This window comes from Cyanistes caeruleus, chromosome 4 (genome assembly GCF_971803275.1).
Source record: "Cyanistes caeruleus chromosome 4, bCyaCae1.hap1.1, whole genome shotgun sequence".
NCBI classification, from domain to species: Eukaryota; Metazoa; Chordata; class Aves; order Passeriformes; family Paridae; genus Cyanistes; species Cyanistes caeruleus.
The window spans coordinates 19,026,934-19,041,357 of NC_141704.1; the positions used below are offsets into that span (position 1 = coordinate 19,026,934).

Below are 14,424 nucleotides of genomic sequence, written 5' to 3' on the forward strand. Positions count from 1 at the left end.
GCAAAATAAGATAACGTTGTGCTGCTAGTCGTTGTGTTTCCAAGGGTCATTTGAACCAGCACTAGCCTTATTTTCCTGTAATCTCTGTACATAGCACCAAAGAACTAGTCTAGACATGTTTACTTCAAAAGACATCATCAGATCCAAGTGTCCTGAAGAAGGGCACTTTGTCTGGCTCAGGCCCAGTGATGTGATACTGTGTCTATTTGAATTCAGGATTTTAGTGGGATCACATCTGGATGGTTTGAAATACAGTAGGGTAAGCATCTGGCCACAATATAATATTTTTTTCTTATGATCATCCTGATTAAGGAGATCCAAAAAATTTATTATCTAGCAATGGATGCAGTTTTACCTATCACAGACCATTGAACTGCTGGTGTTTCCTCTCCAACTGCTTGACTTAACTAAAACCACTTTCAGCAGTCTGTTTCATCACTATGAGCTTATTTTCACTTTATATTCTGCAGGGTGATTTGGAGTATGTGTTGGTGTGGTGGCTAAAAGAGAGGCTTAATCACAGATGGGAGCTGTCAGTGCTGTTATAATCCCAGAGCATATTATTTGTACACCTAAGAGATTATAATTTTGTTCTTCTTTGGCCCCATGAAAAGGAAAAGAAAATAAACAATACTTGTATTTTGGCTTTTATCAAATCTGGTTCCCAAAATAGCAGTATGCATAAATTAAAGTCTACTGAGCAGTTTTAACTATGCCTTTTATTGCTAGGCCTTTTTCCATATACAATGTCCAAGAAATAATTGGTTGGTCTGAAAAGTCTGAAAGGGCCTTAAAAAGTAGAATAATATGCAAGGGTGGTCAAACTCCCAGAGACAGATCGGGGGACTGGGGTGAGGAAAGAGGACAGTACAAAAACCTTCTAAAAAAAAAGTCAAACAGCCAAAACCCAGACTCCCACCAACCACCAGGATTCCTCCTCATTGTGAGATCGCAAAATGTCAAGAGAGATGAGCAGTGACATTCCTTCCCTAAATCTGTAGGCTTGACAGCAGGGCAGTCATGTCCCCCAGAGTTAGATGATGCTCAAAGGGGTTTAGCTTTTCCATGGTGTCTTCTGGCTGGGGCTTCACAGTATGAATGGGGGGATGTGGATAAGGACTTCTGTGTAGCAAATAGAAATGGAGAAGTGGGTTTTGCATAAGGCATATTCGTGAAGGAATCCTGTTCACCTTTTTCTCATGAAATGTTTTTATATTAAGTATTGTTGGGAAGCAGAAGAGAACTGTTTAAAACATCAGACACCACAGTTTTTATGTGCAGGAAACAACAAATCACTATATCAAATCAACTTTAACCAAAGTTAACAAAAAGGCCAGCTCATGATTTTTCAAGCAGATAATGCCTTAGAAAGTCACCAGATGTATAAGGGGCTTGGTAAAATCCTAGCTGTGATTCACTTTATACCAGCCTGACCTAAATTAGTATCCCACCTTGCCATGAAAATGCAGATTTTAATTTAAGCATCCTGCGTATGTAACTCTCTTCTCCTTAGTAATAGTGCAGCAGAGTAGCCTGGTGACTAAACAATCCTCTATCGACAGTTTCATTTTACATCCTCCTCCATCACCACCTTCTCTGCATTACTCATGAAGAATGCTTTAAAAATTTCATATTGAAAGCAAAAGTACTTAGTTGCATTGCAAATTATTTTCATACAATATTCAAATCTATTTTCATCATAACATTTGCATATGTATCCTCTCTGTGTGTATGACACTGGAAATTCTGCTTTACTTTTCATCTATAATCTGAAATAAGGGCTTACATAACTTTTGACAAAATTTGGAAATTGCTAAAAAACGTGATATTTTCAATTCTATGTATCTAAACTCATGTAATTCACATTATATAATCATATTTAATGTTTTTGTTCTCCTGATTTTTACTAAGTCAGAAAGATTCTAGCTACATGGAAAACCAACTCTCAAACAGATCCTTGATTCTGTTCCCTGCATTTATAAGTGTTTATCTTCCCTAGTAATTAATGCCACTTGTAGACTTGGGAGTCCAATGATATGTGAAATGTGTCATTCAGGTTTGCTTTGTTTCTATCTCCTACCTTTTTCCTCCTATGGTATTTGGTACCAGAGCAGCTAGACATTGAACTGAGGTTTATCCAAATGTCTGGGCTAATTTCCAAGTAGGTTCTTTGAACAGATGTTCCCACTGAATTTCACCAAGGTCTGGTTTCATTGTGCCTAGAACCTGCTATAGGCTCCTTAAAAATAAGTACTTTTTGCTGGGGGAACTGTCTTTTATACTGAGATTCAGCTAAAGCTATGAGTTAGAAGTCCAAAGTTCAGATTGCTCTTTAGTTAGCCATATATATATATATATATATTTAGTTAGCCATGTACAGTAGGTAAATTCCCTATATTGCATATTTTCCCATGTCTCTTAATAATCATGTTTTCTTAGTGCTAGAGAAACAATCTCTTTCCTTTCCATGAGAAGTTTCAGCATAATTTTCTACTCCTCAGATCATAGGCTAAGCACTGAGTCAAGATTGTTCTCTTCTTTCCAACAAACTTGCTCAGATGCTGGAATATTAAGATTAAAAATGTGAATGCTGAAATTAAATGACAGTGTCTGCAGCTGAAGACTCACAAAACCTGTTACTGCTGAACACAAATGGCACTTCCTATCATTTGGTTACGCAGTTTTTAAGTAGCTGACATGACATCATTTGAATTCCAGTGATGAAGAAATTATCTTTCTGTTAGCCAAACATAACAGTTACAGGAATCTTATCTGTAGAGAAATGTTTGATTTCCTTCTAAAGAACAGAAATCTGAAATCCTAGTGCTATGAATGCAATGTTTAGGTCATGTTGCCTGAGGGTCAATGCGGGTGTCTGGTAAAACCATGTATATGTGCCCACTGTGCCTGAGCTCTGAGGCAGCCTGCTGCAGAACAGTGCTGATCCTCAGCTAACCAGCCTCTCTGACAGGAGATATCCCAGCTTACAGTGAGCACTGATAATGCTATTCAGCACTTCTAGAACACTGATACACAAAATCTGTGTGTATGCAGCCCTCTGCACCCAGCCATGAGGGCTCTGATCTTTCCTCTTTCTTGCCATGCCATGCTTGGACGATTAGGCATGATCTGAGAATGTCACTTTGGGTTTGCAGAAATTAAAATTATAACAAAACTTTACTAACATTAAACATTTACTGAAGAACTAGTCATCTTGCATGTCCTTGGCTAAAACCATAGCTTTGACTATTATTTCTTTGCAGGTGCCTAGAAACAGTAGCTCCTTCTAAAAACTACTAGAAATTAGCTCTGTGACGTAGATACAAGTTTGAAAGTTTTTACATCAAGGAAATACATAGAGGTCACAGACTGAAAACAACTTGAGCTGTTTTTTACACAGTTGTAAACTCACAAAATAATTAAGTATTGAATTTACTGAAAAGAAATGCAATTTTACAGGATTGCTGATAGCCACAGGTTTAAACATTAGTTGTTTATATATAGGACAGAAGAAATACATAATAGAAAAAAAATCTCATGTAATTGATTTCAAAAGGGGCACTTCTTATCCCAATCTCTCTCAATGAATGACACCACTAGGAGGAAACTGCTAGAAAATATTATCCCAGCCAATGCTTGTTTTGCCTAGGCAGAAATCAATCCCTATGTGCTGTTGTTTTTGAAGCCTACTGTCTCTTTCCCTTGCCAAAACTCACTCCAGTACTTTCCATTTTACATGGTATTTAGTTATTTTCATGTCATTTATTCATATCCACAACAAAAAGTGTAATATTTCTATAGGAGTCCCTGAATAAATTAATCCTTTTTGTGAAATTTTAGTTATTTAGATTGAAAATAAATATCTACAGGACTAATATTTTTATAGATTGAATAACTAATGGGAATGAAGGATGTGGTGTAAGAACCAGGACATAATAGAAAAGTCATTTTGAAAGTGTGCTAAAACCATATTCAGCAATCAACTTTTTCTTTATTAAAATTCACAAACTCTTTCACTGCTTTACTTTGCAGCTTATATCAGCACTGGAATGCTGCTGGAATTGCTCCATATTTAGAAGACCTAAAACTGATTGATCAAATTTGTGTTCCATTAAAAGATAATTCAAAAAAAATTCTTATTTCAATGTTATTACTTCTACAGCAAAACCATTTTACTTTTCTTTAGTTTTCTGTGTAGCATGCACATTGTATTGTCTACCACATTCGTTTTTGAAAGAGTCATTGTTTTACAAACACAAACAGGACCCATTACATTTGCCTGAGCAGTGTTGACTACCCTAGGAACATAGATTTCATTCTTATAAATGCCAACTTACAAAACCAAATGAAAACTGATGTTCTCAGTGTTTCAATACTTACCTAAAAAGAGTGACAGCAAGGATCTTTATTCTCATTAAGCCACTTCTTGTCTTTATACATTTGCATATTCCAAATTTAGATCCTATTATATGCTAAAGAGCACTGCTACACCGTGATATGTCAAATTCAGAACTTGTTGGATTTAACAGGAATGTGCTGGATTTTCTGCATATGTTAAATATATCTGAGCCAACAGAATTCATTTTTATAGTATGAGAACCTCTACTTTTAGACAAAGTATGTGGCAACTAGATATGAAATCATTATGACTTTGTGTCTTTGATCTCTTCTTTACACCAAAAATACTCCCCCTTTTTTAATGATGGGTTGCCTCATATTCCATAGTTTGTAAGAGTCTAGATTTATAGCTGGTAGCTCTAGAGTGATTATTGCAAGAACACCTATTTATAATTCTCTTCTAGTTTTAAAACAATGTAACTTACACTGCTTCCCACATTTTTAGACCAGGAAGAAGTGTAGGGTAGTTTTAATATGTTCTTTCTAGCATATTCCAGTCTTTGCTCACAAAAATTGTCCCAATGAACAGAATGCTCAGGGTAGCAATTTAATTAGAATAGAATGTCTGTGTTTTTAAGAACTATCAATTAGCAGATCTCTTTAGATGGACTACTTCCTGAATCCAAATGTAAATAACACAGTTGTAGCGATTATTGTAATGACACTAAAATAAAAGAGTTTCATCTAATGTTTTAGAAATGGCTAGCTGTAAATTCTTTTTCCCCTCAGAAGTACTATGCTTAGGATAAAGTAAGAACTGGTAAACAGGAGAAATATGAGGAATTAAAAAAAAAATCCATGGGCAAACTTCTAGGCCAGAGATCTTGGAACAATTTGTCTGAAGTGGCTCATCAGAGCAAAGAGAATTGCACTTCCTGGTATGTTTATATCTACAAATAAACTAAATTGGTCCATGTCTGTTTCTTCTAAAAAAACAATAAAACAAAACTGGAAGAACATTTTGTTAGTCTTATAATTTTCACATGTCTTTTTGAGTTTATGAGTATCTTGTAAAGATGAAGGCAAGCATCATCGCAAAAAACCCAAACTACCATCAAAAAAGCACAACAAGCCATCTCCCAAAAGCCCCACACCACAAAAATCAAAAGGTGGTGTATCCTAAGGTGGAATAGTGCAAAGCCCTTCCCATGCTAGATTTAAAACACTAAGAAACAACATGATTATGAGAAATGGCTTGAAGTTCACTCAAAGTTGTAATGCAATGCAGTGGTAATGTTGAAGAGCCCTTTTAATAATGCTCTTGTTTATGTAATGCAGCCAGCAGATTTCTAGTTAGAGAGATTAAGAAAAAAACTTGATAATACCTTGTTAATAAGAGACCTTGTGAATTCGGCATAAAAAAGAGCAACAGATAATTATTTCTGAATAGATAACAGATGTTTATAGCCATGTAATGAAAAGACATCTACCCCAGAAAAGCTCAAAAGCAAGAAATTTTAATTTTTTGTTAAACGCTACCTTAGCCTCATTAAAAACACATGACTGTCCATATAGGATATCATCATCAGAGAATGGAAAGCTAATATATCTTTTGTGTTCAGACTAAAATCTGAGCATAGTACAGCAGCAGATTGGAACAGGTTGAAAGCCAAATTTTTATAGGTATTTTAATTTCTATACTACTTTTTTTTTCCTAAACTAATTATGCAGAAGGAAACTATCTTTTATCCATTACTTTTTGTAGGAAACAAAGCTCCAGTACTGACAGAAGGCAGAGGCAGGGGCTATAGGGAACAGATTATAGTACAGCCTTATTTCAGAAAAAAAAATATTGAAAGACATTCATGTTTAAGGATGTAATGGGCTAAAATATATTAACTGCTGATTAATAGAACAGACCTTCATGACAAGATCCATGGCCTAGTTTATAAAAATAAACATACTGTTTATTTTTTCCACAGAGAAGAATACCTTTGAACAAAGGTAATATGAATTCCTCTCCTGTATTGGAAAAAGAATCTCTATGAAGGTAAACTGATAACTTCCACTTACAGAATGATCTTGGGGTGTGTGACTGAACATCTCTTTAGCCTTATAGTCAAGAGTGGTCACAGTTTTTAGGTGAGTGTTGAATGGAAAGAACAAGGTTGGTTTTGGCATGAAAGAGGATATGGTTCTCCACACACCTTATTGTAAATGATTGACTTCCTTACAAGAATTTCTGACATGGAAGTTCTCCCATGCTTCCCATCCCTTCTTCCCTCATCTCCAGATCAGTGTCTACCTTCTACAGAGTCTTTAAAGGTGTGGGAAAATATTCGTATGCATGTCATCCAAAGTGTATATCAGCTTATGGATATATAACATATTTACCCACAAATCACCCAAAGAGTGTTAAAAACCATATGAAATGCTTTACAAAATATGAAGAATTAAAAGAACAGGATAAGTTCATCTTTGATATTTATAACAAAGAAGAAAAAAATTTCTTTGATGCATTAAATGTATTAATGCACTGAGTAAATCTGAAAAGCAGTTCACTATTATTTTTCCTGTTTGTCAAACAAAAGCTTTCCTAAGACCCATGAAACGCATAGTTCAAGAGGGTAAGAGGAAGCACTGCCCATTTGGGCTGACTCTCCAGGGGAGATAAAAGGATCCTATAACATCAGAATATCATGATAACTTCCAAAAAGTAAAATTTACCTAATCTGATACCTTCAAATGGAAATCTAATCAGAAAAAAATATTATGTAAATCTCTGTATATTTTTACTTAATTCGAGAACCCATTTTAAGAAACTTAGCTGGCAAGTTATTAAGATATAAAATACTCTGCATTTAATATATACCTCCATATTTAAATATTCTGATTTATGGAAAAAGGGAGGGACATGAAAACCCAAAAAAATGAAGGTTTAAGCTACATATTGAAGAAAGCGTCCAAGTTGGAGACATGGAGTAAAAAATGAAAAATTAATTATCTATCTTCCCAAGGAAAAATCTACTGATATCTACTTCTATTCATAGCACTCTCATGCACACATTTTTATTGATAAATTTGTATAGCAGAATGATAGACACTTCTCCCACACGCACGCTTTAGTCAGTGGCAAAGATTGTCTATGAATATCAAATCGTATACAACAGGATGTGATTATGAGTTGCCAGGTTTGATTTGTGGAACACATCACATTTGCATACTCCAAATAATACCTTGAGATATAAATAAAGGGGAAAAAAATATTCATTTTAAAGTGTTCATAAGAAACATTTAACAAGTGAAAGACAAATTTCTGTATATTTGCTGTCTCTTTCATTTACTTGGTCTTCATGTCCCATTTTAATTCCTTTAGTTCAAAGTGTTATGCCTACCAGATAATCTTAGACAGCCCTACACAAAGAGCAGTAAATGGTTACAGCTTCTTTTATGGCTGAGCATAGTTTGTCTTTTGGCCTCAAAATCCTAGAAAGAACATCTGTTTCTGTTACAGCAACAGAGAACCACATCTTTGTCAATAATTGCTCATAGAGGTAAGTGCAAATGGAGTGCAAGGTGACAAGAAAGTAGGATGGAGATAAAGTGTACTCAGCCTGGGTACAGGTGTATGCTTAAAATTTAATTGCTGTGTTCTAAAGGGCTGTCCTGGTGCATGGATAAGATTCATCCCTAACAGAAAGACATGCAAGGGCTTACTGAACATCAAAATGCATTTCAGGTTTAGGGCTTGTGCTCCCCCCTTTCAGAGATGCAATATTTCACTTTTTTTCTAGAGGACTGCTTTCTATTTTTTGTTGTGCTTGTTCTCTTCTTTTCTGTTCAATATCTGCCATGAGTAGGTGGCTGTCAGTTCATGTGGGAGAGCACTTGGTTACATCAGGAATTCTTGCTTCATGAGTGAGAGGAGTGAAGGAAAAACTCCCACCAACACATATTTTTTCAGCCTATTTAAATAGACTTGGCAATACCAAAGAGAAGATAATAATCTGGACACCTACAGACCAAGGACCTACTCATGCCTTCCTCATTGACATAGAGAAAGCAGGAGTCATCCAACGCTGCAGCTGCAACTCCACCATTTCCTCAAATTTAGAAAGTCCATTTCTGCCTTCCAAGGGCCTCATAACCTTCTACATAAAGCCTCCACAGTGAGTGGTGCCATTTGGGATCAGCTATGATCACCCATCAGTATCACAGTAATTTGGCAGAAGCTGACACATACTCATTGAAGACTGTATGAACAAAGACCACCTTGGCTGCCAGGCAATTCTAAAGTCAAGAACTCTGGCAAAGCTGAACATTTCCTGTGAGCTTCTGTAAAAGGTTTGTTTGATACCTGTTGTCTGAATACTTGGTCAGTTTTAAAAGAGAGAAACAAATTGTACCTTTCAGGAAAACAAAGGGAAATTGAATATGAGAACGACACATTCCTTATTCCCATGAAGTTTTACTTAAAAAGAAATACATGGAATCTTGAAGAAAATTTGGATATAAAATGTTGGCCTCATGTTCAGTGGCTAGTTACATATTTTTTTTGATTTTCTGTGACATTTCTGTGTCCAAAACTGTTGTATTTTGTGTTTTATGTTGTCATAACAGACATTTTGGAAGAGAGTAAATAATTCATATTGTTTTTATGATGTCATTAGGATATGAAAGAATGATGGAAAAACTTCAGTGAAAGTCCATAGATATTGCTTTTAGCTGTCCTTATAATGTATCATAGCATCTCCATCAAAATGACAGATCCTGTGAGATCCTGTTAGGAATTGTTCTGGGGATGGAACTAACTTTTTCTATTGCCTCTTTCATATTCCAGGTAACAGAAGGCAGTTTACAACTAAGCCATTATAGCTGCAGAATGCTGTCAGTTGTATTTTTTATTTTGCTTTGAAAGCAGCAGTGCAAGTGCCAAGGACAGAATCTTGATGTGATGCATTGTTTAAATGATGGCATATCAAAGGGAACAGGAATATGTGCCAAGCTACAAGTATGTGAATAAGCATTTTGTCCAACACATTGTCAACTGTGTATTACAACGACAAACATCTAATTTTCATTCAGGTAGGAGAGATATCACACTAATTTGAATGATTTCACTTGGCTAAATTGTGGAACATATTGCCAAAGAGTTTATAACACCAAAAGTGTACATGCTTTCAACTGGACCATTGTCACTTTCATTGCACAAAAGCCTTTGGAGGATTCTTAGATACAAAGAAATAGCAGTTCATTCAGGGTCTTCTGAGCTTCTGACAGGAGTCTCTGGAAGAACACTCAGAACAACTGGAGTTTACAGAACTTTTGTTCTGGGCTTCCCCTAAGCATCTACTTCTGCTCATGACTGAAGACAACTGAGCTGTGTGAATCTTTGGTTTTCCCTAGTATAACTACACATTTTGTGCAACCTCTAATGCGAAATACTGTAATATTACCATAGCAATAATAGAAGAAACTAGTTCCAAACTCTGAAAAAGCCGCCTAATTATTTCCTCATCCGTTGCTATTACCATGCTACCTAGAATCAATCAGATGGATAGCATCTACCAACACCTACTCTCTCAGATTCTCTACAAAGAGAAATAAAGTGAGCCCTCTTCCCCAAAAAACTCACATGGGGGAAAACAGACACTTGGACCCAAACACACAAAGCAGGTACAAAAATGAAGGCAACAGCAGAAAGCCCAGTATGCAATGGTTTTAGTGCTACAGCAGCTTAATTACTCTAAAGATTCTTTTTTAGCCATAAAAGAAACAAGCATTTTGGATCTCCATAATCTGGCAAAGCTGGCAGATGTTTATAGAGAACACATGCCCACATGAGGCTGCATGTAAAGTAGCAAGAAATTTCTTTCAGAGATTAAATCTCACATGAATTATTAGTCAAATGTGAAAGTCAACATTTCAGTAATTAATCAGTAATTAATAGGAACTAGTATGAGGATATCTGATCAGTCACATTCCATTTCAAAATCAAAGGCAAATCAAATTCTCCTTAGCCCTAACCTAACTATGATATGTGTATGCTGAACTATATGAATGCTTTAAAATTTTATCTTTTAATATAACATTACAAAAACAATAGTGTACAAACAGAAATGCATTTGTTTTTCAACCTCTCCAAAGAAAACTTTTAAGTAATTATTTTCTGAACTTATACAGGACACAAACAAGGTACTTCTCCAGGATATAAAAATTCAAAATAATTTTTAATTTTTTTTGAGTTTTTCTTTCTGCCACATTATATCTGTTTGTTTATTTCAGGAAACTATGTTTTTCATCCCATACTTTCATTAAAATAATGAAAAGTTTAATTTAAAAAAAAAATTTAACAGAACCTGCAATATCTAAGAAAATCAGCTGCAGTCTCTGTCTCTTTAGATATATATTACTAGTACGACATCCATGAAAAATTAACTTATAAATACACTTGTTTCAGTGTAAAATGGATTCAGTTTATCTCTTTAAGGAATTATTTTATTATTGTTTTTACTCATATTTTTGTTTCAGTGCCAGACTCTTCCATTGTATCTCTCAAATGTTTTCAGCATAAAAGAATGAAAACAGGAAATAAAGTTCTGGTTTATATTTTCTGTGTTTTGTTTTTATTACTTTTATAACAGGCCTTTTAATTTTTCCCTGTTTATTTTGCTGCAAGATGTTTTGGTAGATTTCACAACAAATGGCCATTTCTCTCATTTTTTTTTTTCATTTACACCGGATTTTACATAATGAGCTCTCAGGCCTGCTGTTTTAGCACCATTAATGAATTGTTATGTAAAGTTCTTACCAAATTCACTTATGAAAGACCTGTGGTCTCCATGAATTGTATTAGTGCTAATCAACAGTTCTGACCTTTCAACACAAGAGATTCAGCCATCTAATTGTCCATCAAACATGTAAAGTAAGGGCTTTAACAGAAAGGGGAAGTGTAGCAACCTTCCAAGAGTGACTCTTACCTCACTTTATGAGTAGCTGACTTTGAAAGCATTTAATGGGCCTCAGATAATCTAGTTTTTATTATCTAAATGTTGGATGTCAAGCCTAAATGCAGGCTTCTTCTACATACTAAGTGAAGGGAGACCACAGTTTCCAATGACAGATTTATCCTCACAGTCTAACTGTGTTAAGATGTGTTGGAGATGTCTAACTCTTTATGGAATAGAAAAGGACTTAGACAACTGATTTAGACTAGATACCTAATTTTAATGGCTACAGCTTAAATTAAAATATTCCACCCATAGATTAGTTTATTAAAATGTGACTTCATTTATTTAAATTAAATTAATTTCCAGATATTTTAGTTAGTTAATTGCTCAATAGGTTCTACATGGCTTCAGTTTTTGCAGATATGTGATTACACGATTAGTCACTCAAAATATAGCACTTTCTCTCACTTTCAAACAGTACTAATGACAGAAATTCTGTAGGCAGAAAATTCTAGCAAGGAGAATACACAAATACATCTTCTAACATAAGGTTCCTGAGTTTAGAAACATTTTCAGGTAGTTTTTACTTTATAAATGGTTCCTTAAAAACAAATTCCTGTGTGGGATTCTCAAAGCCTTAGACTAAATCTTATATATCTGTGAGACAATTTGTAGAAATTAAAATTAACTAAGAAAAGAAAGCCTATGACTTCTCTTGGATTTGATTTATATATTTAAAATTTATTAGGGTTATTTTCAATGTTTTACCACATTGTGCTTGATTTTACTGAATAGATTAAGAAGGTAATTAGCTGAAATTTTATGCACTGTAACTAACAAAACTAACAAAATTTGTGTAACCACCTCCATGCTCTATTGTCTGTTTAGGGGTTTAAGAAGTGGACGATGTAAATCACTGTCTTTCTGATTTCTGAATTTTTCCAAATTAATTTTGTTGAGGACCCTCTAAGCAATTGCCTACAAAACAGAAAAAATATAGCATTATGAGTAGCAGTGTTTGCATAATGTGACATTGAATAGACACATGATATATTGAAAGCTGAGCTTGTATTTGCTTTGTGGAGGACAAAATTTGTATTCACATCAAACACTTACTTAAATTTATGTTCCGGAGCATTTGCCAGGGCACGTTCAGTTTAATTTGCCTCAGTTTAAGCTGCAGCAACTTTGAACTACCTACATAATAGTTCAATGTAGCCCATTGCTTTGAATAAAGTTTCATTCTGGGTTGTACCATAGTAGAATGATTCTAAGTACAAATGGAACTGTTAACGCTCTCTGTTTTTTCTTCTTTTCTTTTTGAATCTATTAAGACTTTATTGATTTGCTCTAACATAGTATAAACATGTTACACATAAATATATATAAATAGGTTACATATAACTTACATATAAAATATAGATTTACTTCTTCCAAACATAAAACTCAGCTTTATTTGGCTACATGTATTCAACACATACTAATGCTGAATACTGTTTGTTAGGCCCAGTTTAAGTGGGAAGCTGGGATTCAGATGGAAGATCCACTCTATATCTACTTATCTGTGTTTAATGGAACAGCTGCCAGAAAAGTGCTTTACAGATATCTAGCAGAGAATTCAACAATTAAAATCAGTCACCAAGCCAGCTCAGATGGGAGATTCCACTGGGAATTTCCCTCACCTGATCATACACTACTCAATAGTAGATTTGCTTCTTGTTTCCTATCTGCTTTTGGCATATGCTGTTTTCAAATTAGCTGCACTTCACAGGATCCATCCAGGCTCATGGGATAAAGAGAGGAGCATAGGTTTGAGAAACCTTCTGTCTGGTTAAGGAACTGGGTGTGGGTATTTCACCTGTGGTGTGAAATAGACAGCTACTTAGGTTGACTGGACACTGGGAAGTAATTTAGAGGAAAACCATAGTGCCTAATTACTAATGATGTGGCAATTCCAACTAATACATGAAGATAAAAAACAAGTTCTTCCCTTCTTCAAAGAAAACTAATTTCTAAGACACAGCTTAACTACACATCTTTTTCCTGTTACTCATTTATATTTCTTCACTTGATCCTTGTCAATCAGATGGAAAAAGACTTGACCTGGAATGGCACTTAGAAATATCAGCAAAATGACTGAAAACATGTGAGACATCTTATTATTTTGAATACCTTGACATAGGACTAACTAACAGTTGACTTTCAGTCTTGTTACACTTTGCTTGTGGGCAGTGTCAGTCAGCTAAACTGTGTTTTGCTTATCTGGAGGGAAACTTGAGCACAAACACAATTGACATATGTGATTCCATATTGTAATTATGTATTTTTACTTTCTAATGCATTTATTTTTGTGGGATGTGGCATGTAAGCCAGAGATTCAAATGCAAAAATTTTTTGCTGTTGGAAGACCATTACAAAAGGAAAAACAAGACAGAATGTATCACATAAACCAGGATGTTATCTAAAATACTTATGTGTTGCCATCTCTGAATCTGGTACAGGAAAGTAAAGTGTTTATGTACTACATGAGAAGAGTATTCAAGAGGTCAGAAAGCAGTAACTTCATTCATTGCTATGAAAAAGGCCAAAACATCAGTGATATTTGTAAAAAAAACTAAAATAGTCAAACATTAACTCAACATTTAATGGAGATTTAGAGCATCTTGTTAAGAGAAACTTGACTGTACCAGGATAATACAGTTAAGCAGATTCGTGGAGACAAAAGTGATCCTGAATCTTAGATACACACAGGCTACCATCTAAACCTTTGGTCTGAGTTAAGATCTACAGATTCCACAAACCTGACATTCAGCTGGAATAACTGGGCTCATTCTGGCCTTTTACTGGCAACTCTAGACTGTGGTGTAAAGGTACAGAGGGACATTCACAGGTCTTCGTAGCAGAATGAAATTCACACTTATATCAGGTAATAATAATTCCTGATATATAATGCATTCCCAAATCTGCAATTTTCCCATTAAAAATATTATCTCCAGGTCTTAAAATGAGCTACAAAATGTGTGTACAGTACACTGTAGAGTTTACAGTAGAACGCACCTAGGGGCACATTCTGCTTTTGATGATGCATGTAATTACTATACCATAATGATAATGTGAGTTACATGCTTATTTTAAA

The 14,424-nt window shown here is 34.9% G+C and overlaps 1 long non-coding RNA gene across 1 annotated transcript in view; it reads left to right on the forward strand.

The window, feature by feature from the left end:
* Positions 1–10,947, forward strand: part of LOC147653458 (uncharacterized) — a 62,689-nt gene extending 51,742 nt beyond the window's left edge. The window contains exons 3-4 of the long non-coding RNA XR_015285886.1: positions 6,321–6,388; positions 8,199–10,947. This is a non-coding gene — a long non-coding RNA (uncharacterized LOC147653458). The remainder of the gene's footprint in view (positions 1–6,320; positions 6,389–8,198) is intronic.
* The last annotated feature ends 3,477 nt before the right edge of the window (positions 10,948–14,424 follow it).